The sequence below is a fragment of the Vulpes vulpes genome, chromosome 6 (genome assembly GCF_048418805.1).
Source record: "Vulpes vulpes isolate BD-2025 chromosome 6, VulVul3, whole genome shotgun sequence".
NCBI classification, from domain to species: Eukaryota; Metazoa; Chordata; class Mammalia; order Carnivora; family Canidae; genus Vulpes; species Vulpes vulpes.
In genome coordinates this window covers 128,032,137-128,051,219 of record NC_132785.1, presented here as the reverse complement: position 1 = coordinate 128,051,219, position 19,083 = coordinate 128,032,137, and the positions used below count along the sequence as shown (strand labels likewise).

The 19,083-nt window shown below is 51.4% G+C and overlaps 1 long non-coding RNA gene across 1 annotated transcript; it reads left to right on the top strand.

Annotated features, from left to right (window-relative positions):
* Positions 1 to 14,802: 14,802 nt before the first annotated feature.
* Positions 14,803 to 18,565, top strand: LOC140599423 (uncharacterized). The gene is made up of 2 exons (XR_012002316.1): positions 14,803 to 14,974; positions 15,374 to 18,565. It is a non-coding gene; the product is annotated as an uncharacterized lncRNA (long non-coding RNA).
* The last annotated feature ends 518 nt before the right edge of the window (positions 18,566 to 19,083 follow it).

Below are 19,083 nucleotides of genomic sequence, written 5' to 3'. Positions count from 1 at the left end.
ACGAATGAACGACTGCAATATGTTAAGTGCTAAAATATAGTGGTTAGATATACACGGGAAGAGTGAGAGCCTTTTTTCTTTTTTATTTCCCCCGGGGTGGGGGAGGACGTGAGGGTGCCACCTTGCTAGTCTGGAAAGAGGGGGAGGTGGGGAAGGGGACATTCCCAGCAGAGGAACTAGCCTTTACAAGGCAGTGGGGCCTCCAGGTTGTGGCTGGAGCCCTGACTGCAGAGGCGGTGTCAGGTGAAGCCAGGAGGTGAGGCCCACCTGAACCGTGGGATAAAGCCATGCTGCCGCTGTGGGTGCTGGATGCTGCTCATGAAGCAACTCCCCCGGATGCTGTGATGCCCAAGTGGGAGACCTAGGTGACAACATCTACCTAGAATACTGATGCTCTGCTAGCAGCGGGGGCTGGCACCGTCATTCCATGGGCCTCCGCATCTGAGGCCGCACAAGGAGGGGGCTGAGACGCCTGCCAGCTAAAGCTTTCCCCAGCTCCCATCCACCTGGATCTCCCCCATTACCCCGAGATGACATAAGGGTGGGAGTCCAGGCTGCCCACATTCTTGGTTTAGAGATGACAGTTTCTTCTAAGGAGCGTTCATTGGCCTGTGAAAAATCAAACTCTTAACTTGCTTCTTAAATTGGGTGGATGGAGGAAGGGAAACCAAAGGCGTTATTTTTATATCAAAGTGCACAGTCACAGAGCTGAGTCCTGATTGGTAGGATGATGATGGGATGATTTGATTCCCCCAAATCATCTTTGGAAAACTGGGATACATACAATATGCTTATCCTTGCTCAATTACCCAGTGCCAACCCCAGGGACTGCTGGAACATGGAAACTAATTAGATGATTCTTGTCTTTAAGGAGCTCCCGGAAGAGGAGGCAGATTAATACCCCATCCTCCTGCCCTCCATCAGTCTGCCCTTGTGTGATATGCCCAGACAGATCTAAATAACCTTCCAGGGAAAATATAAAGCAACTGCAATCAGTTTGTGCTGTGATCATACTGGTCAGGGATAATAATAATAATGCCACCGACAGCTAACACTGAATGCTCACTCAATGCTAAGCACTCCACCGTGCACCCCTCACCCCCACCATGTCCTTTGAGGGTAGGAACAGGGATGAAAAGGGAAATCTGTTAGGGGCAGGTTAGTGGATTCTGAATTGACCACACAGCATCTGAGACCCAGAAACCCAGCAGATGGTGAGAGAGGCTGCTTGCAGCCTGCACCGTGAGTCAGCACGTTCGGGAGACCCCTGGAGATGCAGCCACTGAGGCATCCAACCAAGAGACGCTCTGCAACCTGGCCCTGAGCCAGGGCAGCAGAGCCGCAGGCTTTGGTGTTGCAGCTCTGTGTGCTAGGCTCAAAATTAAAAGTGTTATTTCTAAGAGGATGGAAACCAAAAAACATCTGAGCAATCTACAAGGATTCATACCTTGACCCAAAGTGCTTGCATTTCTGTTTTATAAAAGATATTTGGTGTGTTTAACACATAATAAAAATAGGCAATGTTGGTGGAGTGCCCACTCTCCCCAGGAGCCAAGCACTCGAAATTCCTTATCCCCCGGCTGACTACCCTGCCCCGGGGCTGTAGGGGGGAGGCCTCTTGTGAGACGCCCCTTTGGCGCCCCCCCCCCCCCCGCCCCCATCGGTGTCCTCCAAGCTGCCCCTGGGTGCGGCTGGGGGCGCTCCCCCGGAGCCTGGGCTCTCCCCCTGCTTGCTCCCCTGCGCGTCTCATCTTTCCCTTGTCCACAAAAGAAGCTGCTTTCACTTGTCAGTGGGCAGCGCGGGATGGGGGTGGGGGGTGGGGGGTGCGCGCTGGAACGAGAACCCGGTCCAAGATGATGGAGGATAGTGGCTGCTGGGCGGCTTGTGTCTTATCAGAAATGGGCGAGCTGTGTGCACGGAGGAGATCGCGTCCACCCCCGCCCCTCCTCCCTGGGTGGCTCAGGCGCGCGCTGGGGGTTCAGTGCCATCCCCATCCTGCCCCCCACGACCCTGGGGTGGCACCGAGCCCGGCTGGCCCTGCATCTTCGCTCCTCGCCCGGGATCGCCCCTGCTCTGCCTCCACGTACCACAGTGCGCTTGCCCATTCATTCATTCGTTCATTCACTCATTCATTCAGCGGTCGGTCCATGGCTCGTTCCTCCAGGAACGCATCGGGGCCCGGCCCCACGCAGGTGCTTGGTTAGTGGCTGTGGAAGCAGAGCCAGGGAGCCGGTGTCCGCGGAGGGGCCGCCGCCAGGCCACAGGGCGCCTTTTGGATTTTGACCTTCCAGCGGCTTTGGGCCAGGCGGGCTGCACCTGCCCCTCGCTCGTGCAGGTGAGCTTCCTCCTGAGCTCATCCTGGGCCTCCCCCCACACCTCGCGGCTCCGTCCAGGGGCCTCAGGAGGAGGCTGGAGCCTGCTCGGGCTCCTGGAGGCCGGAGCGGCGCTGGGCGCGGTCGGGGCGCCCCCCCCCCCCCCCACCCAGGGCCCGCGCCCCGAGCGGGCGGAGCGGTCTTTGGCGCCCCCTGGCGGCGCGGAGGAGACCTCGCGCTCCGGGAGCCCCTCCCCCGCCCGCGGCGCACCTGTCCCGTTCCCGAGGTCACCTGGGCCTCCTGCCCTTGGCCACAGAGCGAGCGGTGGGAGTGGCCAGAGGAGAATGCCAGCCTGTGGCCTGCCTGGCCTGCATCCCACCGCCCACTGGGGAGGTTAGGAAGTTTGCGTGCAAGGACAGAGGGTTAAGGTCCCTCCTGCGCACAGGTCCTCAGAGAGCCCTGATGCTGTCTGTGCTCCTCTCCGGAGGTGTCCTGCTCCTTCTCTCACCTAAGAACAACCTGTGTCCCCCACCATGGCCACGGCTCCCTGCGTGCCCTGGACCCCATCCTTCCTCATGGGCATCACCTCCAAATTCTCCCCTGGCTCCCAAATGTGGTTTGGGACAGTTCCCACTGTCTCCTGGATCCTTTCCAGCGAAGCCCAACCTGCTCGAGTGCATCTCTTCTTTAAAAGGAAAGAAAACCCTGCCACGTTGCCGGCGCGCCCCCCTCCACCTCTTCGCTGCCGTTTCCAGCAAAATGTCTTGAAAATGAGCAAGGGTGGGCCTGGCGCTCATTCTACCTTGAACACGATCAGGTGCTCCTGTCCCGGGCGTCGCTGGCATCTGCATGGCCAAATCCAATGATCTGTTCTCATCTTGCTGGACCGCAGGGTAGCTTGGACACAGGGGGGCCCTATCTATCCCCTTTATTTTTTTTTTTAAGATTTTATTTATTCATTCATGAAAGACACACACACACACACGCACACACACACACACACAGGCAGAGACACAGGCAGAGGGAGAAGCAGGCTCCATGCAGGGAGCCTGATGTGGGACTCGATCCCGGGTCTCCAGGATCACACCCTGGGCCAAAGCAGGTGCTAAACCACTGAGCCACCCAGGGATCCCCTATCTATCCCCTTTAAATGTTTCCTTCACCTGCCCCCCTTTTTTAAAGATTTAATTTATTTATTCATTAGAGAGAGAGAGAGAGAGAGAGAGAGAGACAGGCAGAGGGAGAAGCAGGCTCCATGCAGGGAGCCTGATGTGGGACTCGATCCCAGGACCCCAGGATCATGTCCTGGGCTGAAGGTAGACGCTAAACCACTGAGCCACCCAGGGATCCCCCGCCTCTTCAAACTACCCCCCCACCTCCTTTGCTGGACGCCCCCCCTTCCCTACCCCTAAAGGATTTTGGATTTTGACCTTCCAGTAGCTTTGAGCCAGGCGGGCAGGCGCCGTTCCAACTAAAGGTTGGAGTGGCCCGATGCAGTCTTCAGGTCACTTCCGTGTTCTAACAGTCCTCCCCAGGTGACCTCCCCTGGCCCCATGTCATTGAACACACATCTAGACACAGATACCTCCCAATCTTAGGAGATTCATTATGCTGCTGTTGGGTTGAGTGTTCTAGGAAATACCAATTAGGCCAAGTTGGTTTAAAGTGTTGTTTAGGTCTTCTATATCCTTACCGATTTTCTACTTGTTCTAGCCATTTTTAAAAAAAGATTTGATTTAATTATTTGAGAGAGAGAGAATGAGGGAGAGGGAGAGGGAGAAGCAGACTCACCACTGAGCAAGGAGCCCCGCATAGGACTTGATTCCAGGACCCTGGGATCATGACCCTGAGCTGAAGGCAGATGCTTAACCAATAAGCCAGCCAGGTGCCCTGTTCTATATATTCTTTTTAAAAAGATTTTATTTATTTATTCATGACACACACACACACACAGAGGCAGAGACACAGGCAGAGGGAGAAGCAGGCTCCATGCAGGGAGCCCGATGTGGGACTCAATCCCAGACTCCAGGATCACGCCCTGGGCCGAAGGCAAGCCCTAAACCGCTGAGCCACCCAGGGATTCCCTGTTCCTCTATTCCTAATAGTGTTATTTGCCCCATAATTTACTTTGATTATAGCATAGCCACTCTGGCTTTCCTTTGATCAGTGAGTGTTGGCATGGTCTGTCTTTTCCCATCCTTTATTTTTTTTTAACTTATTAGGGCCTTTGTATTTAAAGAGGGTATCTTACAGGCAGCACATAGTTGGTTTTTGCTTTTTAAAAATCCTATGTTTGGATCCCTGGGTGGCTCAGCGGCTTAGCGCCTGCCTTTGGCCCAGGGCATGATCCTGGAATCCCGGGATCAAGTCCCACATCGGGCTCCCTGCATGGAGCCTGCTTCTCCCTCTGCCTGTGTCTCTGCCTCTCTCTCTGTGTCTCTCATGAATAAATAAATAAAATCTTAAAAAAATAAAAATAAAAATCCTATGTGACAATCTACTGGCTGGGCTGCTTGAGAGCTACCCGTAGGCCCCAGGGGAACAGTCTTTATAAACATAGTTCAAAGTGGTCAGTTCTCTGTGGCTTCACACCCCTTAGTTGGAGAATGGTCCTTGGCTTGCCCACTTGGGCCCGGAGTGATCTGGTCCTTGGCTTGCCTCCAAAGCCATCACCTACCTCTGTCCACCTTGGTGTGCTGACCCTCTGTTGTCCCCAGTGACACCAAGCATGCCTCAGCCTGGGGGTCTTTCCCTTTTTCTAGAATGCTCTTCCTCCAGGGTCCTAAAGGGTTCACGCTTTCTCTTCATCAGCGCCTTCTCTTCATCAGCGCCTTCTCTTCATCAGCCGTCTGCTCAAGTGTGACCCTTTAGAGAGGACCTCTTTGACCACCTTCCCCACTACTTGACTCTTTATCACCTTATTGTCTTCAGAGCATGTTTCTCTGTACAATACTTATCTGTGCTTCTCACTCATGGTGAATGCCCCCAACTAGAATCTGATTCCATGAGGTCAAGGACTTTCTCTTGATAATGGCAAATCTTAGTATGTCTGTGCTTGGAACTGCATCTTGCTCTCCCATTTATTGTGGAATAAATCTTTGGGGCATGAGTAAATAAACAGAGTACGTTTGTTCTCTCCAGGTGAATTACACGGTGATTCTAACAGAACTAAAAAACTAAGAAAAAAAAAAGTATTATTCAGCAACTAAGTTATATACACATCAAAGCCTTCTTCTTCTTCTTCTTAACCTGTCGCAGCTTATTTCTGTAACGTTACAAATGCGCACTAAGTGCCCATGTGTCATATACACACGTCAACCCTGGGTCTATTCAGGCCTTTGCAGTTTACCTCCATTCCTGATCGAAATCTCACCCCTTCCTTTCCTCAAGACTTTTTTTTTTTTTTTAAAGATTTTATTTATTTATTCATGAGAGACAGAGAGAGAGAGAGGCAGAGACACAGGCAGAGGGAGAAGCAGGCTCCATGCGGGGAGCCTGACGTGGGACTCGATCCAGGACCTCCAGGATCAGGCCCTGGGCTAAAGGCGGCGCCAAACCACTGAGCCACCCGGGCTGCCCCTCTTCAAGACTTTAAGAAAAGGGGATATGAATACAAAGTTCTCAGTGCATCCTCATGAAGATTGTTGGGATATCTGGGGACTTGGGGAGGTCATTTGTTGGGGTTTGAACCGTGTCCACCAAAAGACACACAGGACAGTAAAAATGATTCTGCAAGCTGAAATTATGCAAAGCAATCTTTTTATTTTTTATTTTATTTTAAAAGATTTTATTTATTCATGAGAGACAGAGAGAGAGGGGTAAAGACACAGGCAGAGGGAGAAGCAGGCTTCCCACGGAGAGCCTGATGCAGGACTCGATCCCAGGATCCCGGGATCACGCCCTGAGCCAAAGGCAGCGCTCACCCACTGAGCCACGCAGGCGTCCCCATGCAAAGCAATCTTGATAGTTGCAGGACACGGTGAATACGCTAGAAACCCCCAAATCATACACTTTAAAATGATTAAAGTGGTGAATTTTATCTCCATAAAAGTAATTTTTAAATGGACATGTGGAGAGAAAAAAAAAATCTGCTGGACCAGTGTGATTGTTCAGTGACTTCCCAAACATTACAGACTTTCTCCTTGGTTATACATACACAGGCAAATAGAAATAGTAAAACTAATATTTATTTAGTACACTCTAACTTAAAATATCAGAGGCATGGAGAGTGATGGTGCTTATTTCTTTGTTCGAAAGCAGCACAGGTGGTTAAAATCGGAACGACCCAGAAAGATGAGCGTGTCTCTGCACAACATGGACACACAAGTCTGTGGAGCAGTCCCTGTCTGCCCAGCGGTGTGAACGTACTTGATGCCGTAGAACTGGCCACTTGGAAGCAGTTAAGGTGGTGCACTGCATACTACGAGGATTTAACCACAATTATAAGAAAAACAACTTACCAGGAGCAGTATGAGCAGGGCTTGCCTGTTCCGTGGTGTAACCTAGGATGCGCTGCGAGCATCTCTTCTGGGCCTTTCCCAGCTGTCACCGGCCCTCCCGGGTTGAGATCAGCTCCAGCGTTGCCTGTGCTCTTGGAGCCGTGGGAAGCATCTCCGAGGGCTCCCTCGGTGTGAAGTCTTCCCGATGGCACTGGCTCAGGACACAGTCCTTCTCGTGGCGTGGGCCTCGCCAGGCTCCTCTGGCCGCTCGCATCCACGCCCCTCGGTGGTGCTTTCTTCTGGGACCCCGATTGTGACCTCCAGGGTTAACACTCCCCTTCCTCGCTGCTCTCTCACCTGGGACAGCCAGGTCCCTGCTTCCGGGATGCACTTCTGTAAAATATCAAGTGTCACGGAAGGCGGCACACCTACCGACTTCGCTGGCTGTGTGGGAACCGAGGAGCACGCGTGGTGACCAGTGACCCACGGACTTTGCAAGAAGCGCCAGACGGTCGCTGATCACGATGCACAGCTGTCATTCATGGAGTGATCTGCAGGCTGGAGAGCTCCCCGAAGTCTGTACCCGGGGCAGCTACTCGGTTAAGACACAGGGTAGCTGGTACTTGAACTGAGTTGTTAGAGGACTAATGTGATCTTATTAGACCGTAGTAATGAAAATTTCTGCGTATTTGAACCATGCAGAGCAGGGACCACGTATATTGAAATCCTGCCCCCCCCCCCCCATCTTGCTTTTCCTTCTCTGCATTCAAGGGGGACTTCTTGGCCTGGGGCTGAAGCAGAAGGGGTCTGTGGCTCTTTCGAACTTTGTTTTTATTTCCCCCAAACCCAAGCCCTTAGGAGAACAAAGGGGAATGGAAGAGGGACAGCAGAACTGGTGTCTTCCTTGTGGGGAAGGTGTCCTAGAGAAGCAGGGTTGATGAAGCATCTTGGATCACGGGGACATTCCCCTGGTCTGGAGTGAGGAGGTTCTGGGCCTGCTGCCTCCAGTGCCCAGCAAATGATGCAGGAGGGGTATAGCACCCAGGTGACAGGACCCTAGCAGGCAGGCTGCCCAAAGAGGCCCACATGCCCAGCAAGGCTGCGGACAGCACTGGAGTGTGGGACCCCATGGGGGCGGCAATGACCAGTGAGGACAGATAGGCCGTGGCAGCAGGCACCCCACAGGGCCCTATCCCTGCATGAGTCCTGACTAAGGAAGGGGGCAGGACTCTGAAACTGGTGTCCGTGGTGCGCTGCCCATGGCATCGTGGAATGTGAGGCTTGGGTCAGAAGCGAGGCTGTTACAGGAACGGAGTCCGTGGGATTGCCCGCACCCCCGAGTCTGTGGCTGGAGTCGTGCCCGTGATGCCTGGCCTGTGGCACCACTGTGATGAGCTGGCCGGTCCGAACCGCTACATTCACAGCACTAGAGACGGGAGGTAATTACTGCTGCAGTTTGAGGACGTGGAGGTAGCAGGTTCAGAGCAGAAGTAATTGTTTAAGGTCTCTCGGTAACGAGGTGGAGCAGGGGTTCAGACTCAGATACTGTCCTTGCCTGGAGACTGTAAACCCCTAGAAGGGCATGGGCTGGATCCTGTTCCGTCATTTTACCATTCCCCAGTGTAGCACCAGGCATGGGCCGGCCTCCAGTGCTCCCTCCCTCTCTCCCAAATGTTGACCAGCACCTGCTCCCTGAGCTTGTTTTCCATCTACAGAGGATGAACTTGGTGCAAACCGTGATCTGAGGGCGCTTAGAGGAACAGGTGCCGCTGTCAGCCTGCGGGGACCCAGCCCAAGCCAGAGGCATCCTGACACCTAGTGGCTTCTCAGTGTAATTGCAGGCCCCAGCCCCTGATCCCCAAACTCCAGGGCTCTGGTCCTGTTCCTCTCCATCCCTGGGAGGTGAGGGGAGTGTGTGTGTGGGTGTCTATAGCTGCCTGCTGCCCTCGTTGACTTTCCCTCCTTGCCAGCAGGGCAGTGCTGGGCTAGAAACTGAATAGGCTTTGGTGGATATTTACTCAATTTTATTTGATTCCATAAGATATGGGGCACCTGGGTGGTTCAGTCCATTAAGCTTCGGCCTTCTGTTCAGGTCATGATCCCAGGGTCCTAGGATGGAGTCCAGCATCGAGCTCCCTGCTCAGTAGGAGTCTGCTTCTCCCTCTCCCTCTGCCCTTTGTGCTCTCTCAAATAAATAACCAAAATATTTTTCAAAATTTCCATAAGATCTTTCACCCCAGGACCTCGGGATGGGCAGAGGCTGAATCTCCTTCCTTCTTGCTGAGGGAAGCCTACTGCTGGTCTAAAGCAACCACATGACCATCCAAAAACCCGCTCAGGTTAAGCATACAAGTGTTTAGTTGGAAGAAAGAACCTCCTACTTCAAAGAATGTAAAATTTTACAGAGACAACCACAAAATCCCAGCAGAATGCCCTGGGTCTGGTGAGGTGCAAAGCACAGGACACAGTGTCCTGCTAGGTTAGGATTTTGTTTGACTTCAGTGCAATGGTCATTTTCACCATGAGTGGAGGCAGGGGAATATGTGTACATTTTTATTGACAAGACAAAACCCTTCTTCACCCTAAAAGGGATAGGACATAAAATGGCTTATCAGAAGATGTTATAATTTATCTCAGCAGCTGCTGGCATCTCCTGGCACTGCCAGCCAGTTTTTAAGTTTGACATCAGTTGGTGTTTCTCTATGTTGAAAACTCTAGTATTTATTTTTTAAGATTTAATTTTTAAGTTAATCTCTGTACTCAACGTGGGGCTTGAACTTGTGACCCTGAGATCAAGAGTCGCATGCCCTACTGATTGAGCCAGCCAGGCACCCCTAGTGTTTTCTAAGTTGAACAGAGGACCACGAGAAGACATCGAGCCTCCCCGCACTTCCATTCCTTACCTAGAGTGAAGACAAAACAAAGCAGGACCCCGTACTGCAAAGCATGTTGCCCGGTATGGCACAGGCAGGTGTGCGTGGCAATTTGGAGGCCTGGGGCTGTGTTTTTTTTTTTTTTTTAAGTAGGCTCCATGCCCAATGTGGGCATGGCTCATGACCCTCATGACCCTGAGATCAAGAGTTGCATGCTGTAGCGACTGAGCTGGCCAGGTGCCCCGGTCAATGGCTCTAGTAATGAAAATGGGTGCTGGGGTCAAGTAAGATCAGGAATCGCTGGATTAGACAAAGCTTAACCATTTTTTTTCACGAGAGGAATTTTCAGAGCCTCTAAAAGGTCCTTTGAATCTTTGGGGGGCAGAGGAAGGTGCAACATCTCCCAAGTTACTTGCTATGGGGCTCTTTTTTGGGGGAACATCAAAGCCCAGTCCCTGTGGGGTTAGAGATCTATGGTGATACTTAGGGAAACTATCCTACAATAGAGAGTGATGTGCTTAATAAACATGGCCATTATTGCAGGATTTTTGTTTTAAGAAGGTGACTAATCCCTCCTTTTGCTAGTCCTCATTTTTTTTTTTTTTTTTAAGATTTTACTTATTCATTAGAGAGAGAGGCAGAGACACAGGCAGAGGGAGAAGCAGGCTCCACGCAGGGAGCCCAATGTGGGACCCGATCCCGGGACCCCAGGATCACTCCCTGGGCCGAAGGCAGGAGCTAAACCGCTGAGCCACCCAGGTGTCCTGCTAGTCCTCATTTTGACCAGATGGAGTATCCTGCAGCCACACACCAGCCTCAACCCGTGGCTTGTCGAAGGACACACCTCTGTTATGAGGATGGTTTTGGAGTTTGGGCTGGTTGCAAGCCCTGCAGTGAGTGGTGAGAAGGGCCTGGCTCTGATAGGATCCTGGCACTGCTACTACCAGCTGTGTAGCCTCCGGTGAGTCCCTTAACCTCTCTGTGCTAAGTGCCCCTTCTTTAAATGAGGCTAATGCACATACCTGCCCCTGGGGCTGTGCGAGGAATGAAGGAGACCAAGTGGTAAAGCTGCCAGCACGGTGAGTGGTCCATCACAGGCAGCCCTACTAATGCCATTATTAGTAGTAATAGTAATGGTGATTATGCTGGAACCCCGGCTGCACAGATCGCTGATCTCAGGTCTATGGAGGAAATTTACTTATAAGGCCTCCAAGGGGGACTTTCATTTTGTTTTGAAATATATGGGTTTCCTTTATTGAAGAGCAAAGAGCAGAAGTCTTGCTTAGTATACATGCTGCCAAAGTGAGTGCCAGAAGTCTTTTTTTTTTTTTTTTAAAGATTTTATTTATTTATTCATAGAGACACACGGGGTGGGGGGGGAGGGGAGAGAGGCAGAGGGAGAAGCAGGCCCTATGCAGGGAGCCCGACATGGGACTCGATCCTAGGTCTCCAGGATCACACCCCAGGCTGCAGGCGGCGGTAAACCACTGCGCCACCGGGGCTGCCCTTTTTTTTTTAAAGATTTTATAGAAGTCTTGTTTATATTGCATCTTTATTTCTTCACTTAAAAAAAAACTACTGTGGTAAAAAAAAAAAATACATAAACCTCACAATTTTAACCACGTGTAAGTGTGCAATCGGGCAATCAATCCTTGAAGGACATTTGCAAATCTGTGCAGCTACCACCACCACCCATGTCCAGGATGTCCTCATCATCCCAAACAGAAATTCGCTTCCCTTTAAACCCTGCTCCCCGCCACCCACAACCCAAGGGAGAGTTCGGACAAGGGACACTGGAGGGTGAAGTTCCTCTCAGTGTCCTGCCTGTGCAAGGACCCAGCATCCTACTCTGCTCTCCTGTTATGCAGAACACCAAAACGCAGCCCCATCCCCAGCATTTACAGACTTAAAGCCTAGGAAAAGGTAAGCAGTTACATGCTGCTTTAACCTGCTTTCTGCATACGGCACCTTCAGGAAAAAGTGAGGTGGACAGCTACATGTGATGTGGTGTCCTTGAGGGAACCTTGGCCCAGAAAAATTACGGAAAAAGTATGAAAATCTGAACTATGCACTCTAGTTAATAATAATCCATCTATGGGCACCTGGGTGGCTCAGTGGGTTGAGTGTCCAACTCTTGATTTCAGCTCAGGTGGTGATCTCGGGGGCCCTGTGCTCAGCAGGGAGTCTGCTTAGGGTTCTCTCTCTCCCCTTCTGTCCCCCCCTCCTTTTGTACTCTCGCTTTTTCTAAAATAAATAAATTAAAAAGTATCAGCATTGTTTTCCCAATTGTAGCAAATGTACCAGACTAATATAAGGTGTTAATAACAAGACAAACCATGTCTGTGAGTGGGGTTATATGAGCGTTCTGCACTCTCAATTTTCCTGTAAGTCTTAATACTTTTTTTTTTTTTTTTTTTTTAAACTCTATTAAGGGCAGCCCGGATGGCTTAGTGGTTTAGCACCACCTTCAGCCCAGGGCCTGATCCTGGAGTCCCGGGGTCGAGTCCCACATCGGGCTCCCTGCATGGAGCCTGCTTCTCCCTCTGCCTGTGTCTCTGCCTCTCTCTCTCTTTCTAGTGAATAAAAAAAAAAAAAAAGAGTCTGCGAGGCAAGGGGTGTCGTGATGATCGCCCAGCCAGCGAGCCCCTCCTATTGAAGACCAGATGGGGCTGGTGGGTGGCTTTGGGACTGGGGGAAAGGCTGTGAAGTGGCCATGCTCCATTGTACGGCAGCAGGCCCCGCCCTTGGCTGTGAGCATCACATCTCTGGGCCCATGGTTCAGCACCCCAACTATACTCCCAGACCACAAGCTTTTTGAGACCTGGGAGCACCAGGTTTCCAGATACTGGGGCTGATGATGGGTATACAGTCCATTTCAGGGCTGGGAACACAAGTGACAGGTGGGGTCTCCAGGATGAGGGCTGAATCCCTCTTGGAGGTGCGGCATGGTCCTCCTGCAACCTCTGGCCTGAACTGTCACCGGTAAGCCTCTGAGACCATAGGCTGGGCGTTGTTAGGGCACACCACATGGAGATTTCACCCGTACTGGCCATCTAAGCATGTGTACACCCTGCGTGGCAGCCTCAGAGCTCAGAGACCTGGGCCATGAATGATGCAGAGGAAGATGGGGACCAGTCAGGGCCAGCTTTTCCCCATGAAGATTCCACAGCCTAGAGTGGGGATCAAAGATGGGAAGATCAAATGGAAGGAGGAGGGCTGCTGTCCTGTCCCAGGCAAAAATGACAGATGTCAGTGTGGTTTTGGGAACAGAAGGCAACCTGCCTTCTGCCTCTGGGGGGCGTCCAGCTTGGTAAGAAGACAAAGCAACTCATGGGGTGTGTGTGTGTGTAGCTGTCTTTTTTTTTTTTTTTTAAATTTTTATTTATTTATGATAGTCACAGAGAGAGAGAGAGAGAGAGGCAGAGACATAGGCAGAGGGAGAAGGCAGGCTCCAGGCACCAGGAGCCCGACGTGGGATTCGATCCCGGGTCTCCAAGATCGCGCCCTGGGCCAAAGGCAAGCGCCAAACCACTGCGCCACCCAGGGATCCCTTGTGTGTAGCTGTCTTAAAGCCCTATAATGGATTTACCTCGGTTAAAATTCCAAGTCCTTTTTGGGGCCACCTGTTACCTCTCTATTGCCTATCCTCAAACCGACAATCGCTGCAGGTATCCACCCACCTCTTGCAAGTACTGTGCCCTCTGCCTGGATGCTCTTCCATCACTTCCCTCAAACTCCCCTTCTCAGTACGGCTTTCCCTGTCCTTTATGTAAATCTGTCCCCAGCCCCTGGACCTCTTCTGTTTTGTTTTTCCCCCAGTGGATCTCACCAATTCTAATACAGTATGAACTGCATCTTGTTTATTGTCTCTTTCCTGCACTAGAAGGTAAGTCCTGGGAGGGTGAGAATTTCTACCTCCTTGCTCAATGCTATATCCCTAGTGCCTAGAGAGAAGGGCCTGGGAGCAGGTGTTTGATAGATACTCGCCAAACTGAATGAATGAAGCTGCAGGTGGTTCTCTCCGGGGCTTGCACATTTCTCCCACGTCTCCTTCCAGGTCTGGCTTCTAGGCTCCTCACTCCCGTTGCTTCTCTTTTCTTGGCTCTGCCTGAGACCCTCCTGTCCCTGGTCTAATAGCCTCAAGACACCAAACAGTCGTGCCCCATTCGGGAGTGGAGCCTGGGAAGCAGCTGGCTCCATCCTCCAAGGTCATCAATCCCGTGAGCAAAAAGGGTGTCATCCGGGCTCGGGTGCCCCCGAAAGGCACGGAGAGGGGTTGCTCCTGTTGGCGCGCCCACCTTCGCTTCTCAGGCTGTAGAAGCCACCTGGCTGCGGGTCAGCAGGCTGGTCAGGCTGATGCCTGGGTTCAGCCCCGGCTCCTCCACTTCCCGCCCCATCTGTGGGCCTCAACTACACTACCAGCCACTCCCTGCTGCTGTCAAGGTTTAGTAACGTGAAATAACAAACAGGCCCCAGGTGAAATCCCCTGTGCTAGGCGGTCCCCGGCCTAATACCCAACCTGACTGCACCTGCAGCCTCTCCACGAAGGGGACCTGGGACTAGCCGCCCAGCACGCTGGCGTCATGTGCCCGGCAGACCCCTGGCCCTCCCCAGGGGCAGGCAATCCCCTCTTCGCCAGGAGCTGCCCCTTCCGGGCCCCTTCCGCTTCCTAGTAGCCCCTCGGCGCTCCTTCCTACCTGGCGGGGCGGGACGCTGCCCGCGGGGAATGGCTGAGTCCCATCCTCGAGCTCACCCAGCTGCGTCTCACAGAACTAGGACGAACGCCAGGGGCCCGGCAGGCGGGCTCCTCCCCCAGCAGGTGACCCACCGGGCCCCCCAGCACCGGCGGGAAGCCCCCTGGCGCCGCCGTCCTCCATTCCGGGCCGGGGCCCAGCGCCGCAGCCCTTTCCCGCCACATGCAACCGGAGAACGCCTCCGCCGCAGCCACGTGACCGAGAGTCGGTGTGGTCAGGTGATCAAGGGGACCAATCCCTGCGCCCGGATCGGAGAGGCCTCGGGATTGGTCCATCCCAGCCAGGGGGCGGGACTTTGCGCGGAGGCCTGGAAGCCTTGCCCGCCTCTTCCCGCTCGCAGGTTACCGCGTGAATCTCGTACCCCGCGAGACTCGGAGTCGGGCTGGGGCCTGTAATCCCCATAGTGCCCCGGGCGGGAGCGGAGCCGTCGCGTTTCGGGGAGCCCGTCGCGCGCCGCTTGCGTCATTTTCCCGCGCCCTGGGAGCTCTGCTCGCTTCCGCACCTTCATCTGCACCACCAGGAGCGGCTGCGGCGGGCATGGGCGCGGGCCGGGCGCCCGGGGATGAGCGCCCCTGCCTTGGGCACCGGGAGAGCTGGTGCGGGAGCGGCCGGGGCGGGGGCAGGCCCGAGTAGCAGGTGGAGGCTCCCCGTGCCACGACCGGGCTTCTCCTAGGAAGGAGGCGGCGGCAGATCCCGCGGTTGATCCTCGGAGGGTTGTTGGGCAGAGTGCGGGGTGGCCCGGCCGGTGTGCGGGGGAGGCCGCTCTGAACGCAGCCGGAGCCCGAGCCTGTTAGTGCGAGGCCGGCGGGAGCAACAGCTGAGCCACGGCTGGGCCGGGACCCTGAGCTCGTGGGCGAGGCCTTCTGGGCCTCGGCTTCCCCATCTGCAAAGCGCGGGCGTTGTCCTCCCGGACCTTAGGGTCCTCCCACCTCTGACTCAGATTGAGCACTACGGCAGGTAGATGAGGGTTTGTTTATTCTTATATTTTTTTACAGATTTATTTATTTATTTCTGAGAAACACAGAGACCCAGAGAGAGAGGCAGAGACACAGGCAGAGGGAGCAGCAGGCTCCACGCAGGGAGCCCGACGTGGGACTCGATCCCGGGACTCCAGGGTCACACCCTGGGCCAGAGGCAGATGCTCAACCCCTGAGCCAGCAGGCGTCCCTGACTGTTGTTCTTTTTGAATTTTGACCAGTACGGCAAGTCCCAGAGAGACGTCAGGCCTTCATATTTCTGCACTGGCCGTGGCTGGGTACATACCGGACTTGAAGGCGCAGGGAGCACGAGCAAGGGCAAGTTCTGCATACCTGGACACCTGAGGCCCGAGCGTCTGCCACCAACACACACTGGTTTTCAGTTGCTTCATCCGTAGATCTGGGGACCAGTGAGGGCTTTCCAGAGGGCAAAGCAAGGTCTTAGGAGCCCACTGGCCTGCCTCTGGATTCTGACTCCACCTTTGACTAGTGAGTTTGGGTTAATCACATAATCTCTCGGAACCTCAGTGTTCTCATCTGAAAAATGGGGACGAACACCAGCAGCCTGTGAGAATTCAGTAAGACGCTGCGTGCACAGGGACAGTCCAGCCTGTTGTTGGTGCTCAGGAAGTGCTGTGACTGTGTTTCCCCCTCTTCGGGCTTTGAAGAGCCGGTGACTGCCAGGCAGGAGAAATGTAACTGATTAGCTGGTGTTTGTTCCTCTTATCCCACAGAGTTTAATTTCATTGAAAGTCCTTTAGAATGTGTGGTCCTGGAAGCACATGTCGAGGAGGACAGAGAGTTCAGTTTAAGGAACAGTCCGACAAGGGATTATGTAAAAACGGTTGAAGGGGTGGAGGCTCAAAGCAGGTGTTCCATATGCAGGGGGCTTGGCAGGGAGATGCTGGTGGCCCGCCTCCTGGTGACCCCTGGTGGTGAGAAGGGGGATTACAAGTCTGCATCACAGCCTAAAGGCAAGCTGGGCCTGGCTGTTTTGGATGCTGTACCGAGGCATAGGACACGATTTCTTTTTTTTATTTTTATTTTTTATTTTTTTATAATAAGTTTATTTTTTATTGGTGTTCAATTTGCCAACATACAGAATAACACCCAATGCTCATCCCGTCAAGTGCCCCCCTCAGTGCCCGTCACCCATTCACCCCCACCTCCTGCCCTCCTCCCCTTCCACCACCCCTAGTTCGTTCCCCAGAGTTAGGAGTCTTCATCTTCTGTCTCCCTTTCTGACACGATTTCTTAATAAGGTGATGTCTGTTTGTAAAATCAGTGCAGGTATTCCAGAATACTCCAGAAAGATAGACGTCCTTAGAATACTTCTATATATAATGTTATATATATAACGTTACTAGGTGAAGAAACTTATAACGTTTTATATATATAAATATATAAATATACACACACATTCTATGATATTTGGTATATATTACATTTTAAGTTACTATATATATGGGTATGCACATACTATGATTCTATGCACACTGTTTTGGAACTTCCTTGTTTCATCCAAACATAGATGTGCTCAAATCAGTCTCCATTTGGAACAGCGAAAGCCTCTACAAATTGACTCCTGTGCACTTATAACATTCTTCTTTAACGCATTCCTTCTTTGAGCACACCCTATCCTGGCAGGGTGTTTTCACATGTACCATGTGTGGAGTTATGACCTTGTTTTTGTCCTTGTTTGGAGATTAAGTATGGATTAAGGAGAAGCTTGTGGGTGCCACATTGACATGGGGTGGACTTGTGATAGATCGTTTTCTATGGTAACTTGGCTGGGCCATGGTACCCAGATATATGGTCAAAAAGTATTCTGGGGGGATCCCTGGGTGGCGCAGCGGTTTGGTGCCTGCCTTTGGCCCAGGGCGCGATCCTGGAGACCCGGGATCGAATCCCACATTGGGCTCCCAGTGCATGGAGCCTGCTTCTCCCTCTGCCTGTGTCTCTGCCTCTCTCTCTCTCTATGTGACTATCATTAAAAAAAAAAATAAATAAATAAAAATTAAAAAAAAAAAGTATTCTGGATGTTTCGGTAAGGGTGTTTTGGGAAGAGATTAACATTTAAATCGTGGGCTTTGAGGAAAGCAGATTGCTCTCCATAATGTGGATGGGCCTCATCCAATCAGTTGAAGGCCTAAATAGACCAAAAGTCTGACAGCGGATGGCCTTCAGCCTTGAACTGCACCACTGGCTCTTCCCTGGATCTCTGGCATGCCAGACTACCTTGCAGATTTTGGATTTGCCAGCCTCTAATAACATGAACCAGTTCCTTAAAATCTGTTTGTCCGTCTGCCCATCCATCCGTCCATCGAACCTATTGGTTCTATATCTCTGGAAAACCCTGATTAATACAGCATGGTTAAGTGGAGCTTCTTTAAGCATTTTTTAAAAATTTTTATTTATTTATGATAGTCACAGAGAGAGAGAGAGAGAGAGAAAGAGGCAGAGACACAGGCAGAGGGAGAAGCAGGCTCCATGCACCGGGAGCCCGACGTGGGACTTGACCCCGGGTCTCCAGGATCACGCCCTGGGCCAAAGGCAGGCGCTAAACCGCTGCGCCACCCAGGGATCCCCAAGCATTTTTTAAAATCACTTCTGGTTTAGACTTTCTTGTCTGGGGTTAGTTTGAGTTATATTTTCCTAGAAAATTATCCATTTCAAATGGGTTTCAAATTTATCTACAACTATTGTGCAAAGCAGTCTCTTATGATTTTAAAAAATGTTCTCTGTAGTAATGCTTATTTTTCATTTGTTATTATTTATTTTGGATATTTAGGGGTTGACATGTGCCATTAAAACAAAAACTGGCTAGTGACTTATTTGTTGATTGTTTTTGAAAAGTAATTGATCAGTTTACTTTTTTTCTGGTTTCAAACTTCACTAAATTTCAACCCTTTTTTCTTTATTCCTACTTTTTTTTTGAATATCTTTTTAAAAATTTTTTTATTTAAGATAGTCACACAGAGAGAGAGGCAGAGACATAGGCAGAGGGAGAAGCAGGCTCCATGCACTGGGAGCCTGACATGGGATTCAATCCCGGGTCTCCAGGATCGCGCCCTGGGCCAAAGGCAGGTGCCAAACCGCTGCACCACCCAGGGATCCCTTATTCCTACTTTAAAAAAAAAAAATTCTTTTCAGTTTCTTTTTGTTAATGAATTATTGCTTTTAGAATAATAAAAAATGGTTTTGTTGTTACACTCTGCTTTCTTTTCAGACCAACCCTTGGTGTTCCATCAGATCATTGGACCCAATATTAGTTTTTATTATTTTAAAATTTTTGCTTATTTATTTAAGGCAGGTTTATTGGGATATAGTTTAAATATGGCAAGATTCACACCTTTAAACATAGTATTCTGTAAGTTTTGGCAAACACATATAAGCTGTGTGGTCACCACTACAATTAAGATGTGGAATTTCCCCATCACCCCCCAAAAAGCTGCCTCATGCCCTTCTGTGGTTGTTCCTTCTTCACCCCAGGTCCTGGCAACCACTGATCAGATTTCTAGAGCTCCTCTGCCCTAAAGATCATAGCAAAAGGAATCAAACATCATGTAGCTTTTGGTATCTAAATTTTTCACTTAGAATAAAGTTTTTGAGATTCATCCACATTAAATGTATCAGTGGTTCATTCAAAATTTTTTTTAATTGGTGAGGAGTATTCCATTGTATGGATACAACCAACTTGTTTTTCATTCACAATTGGTAGGTATTTT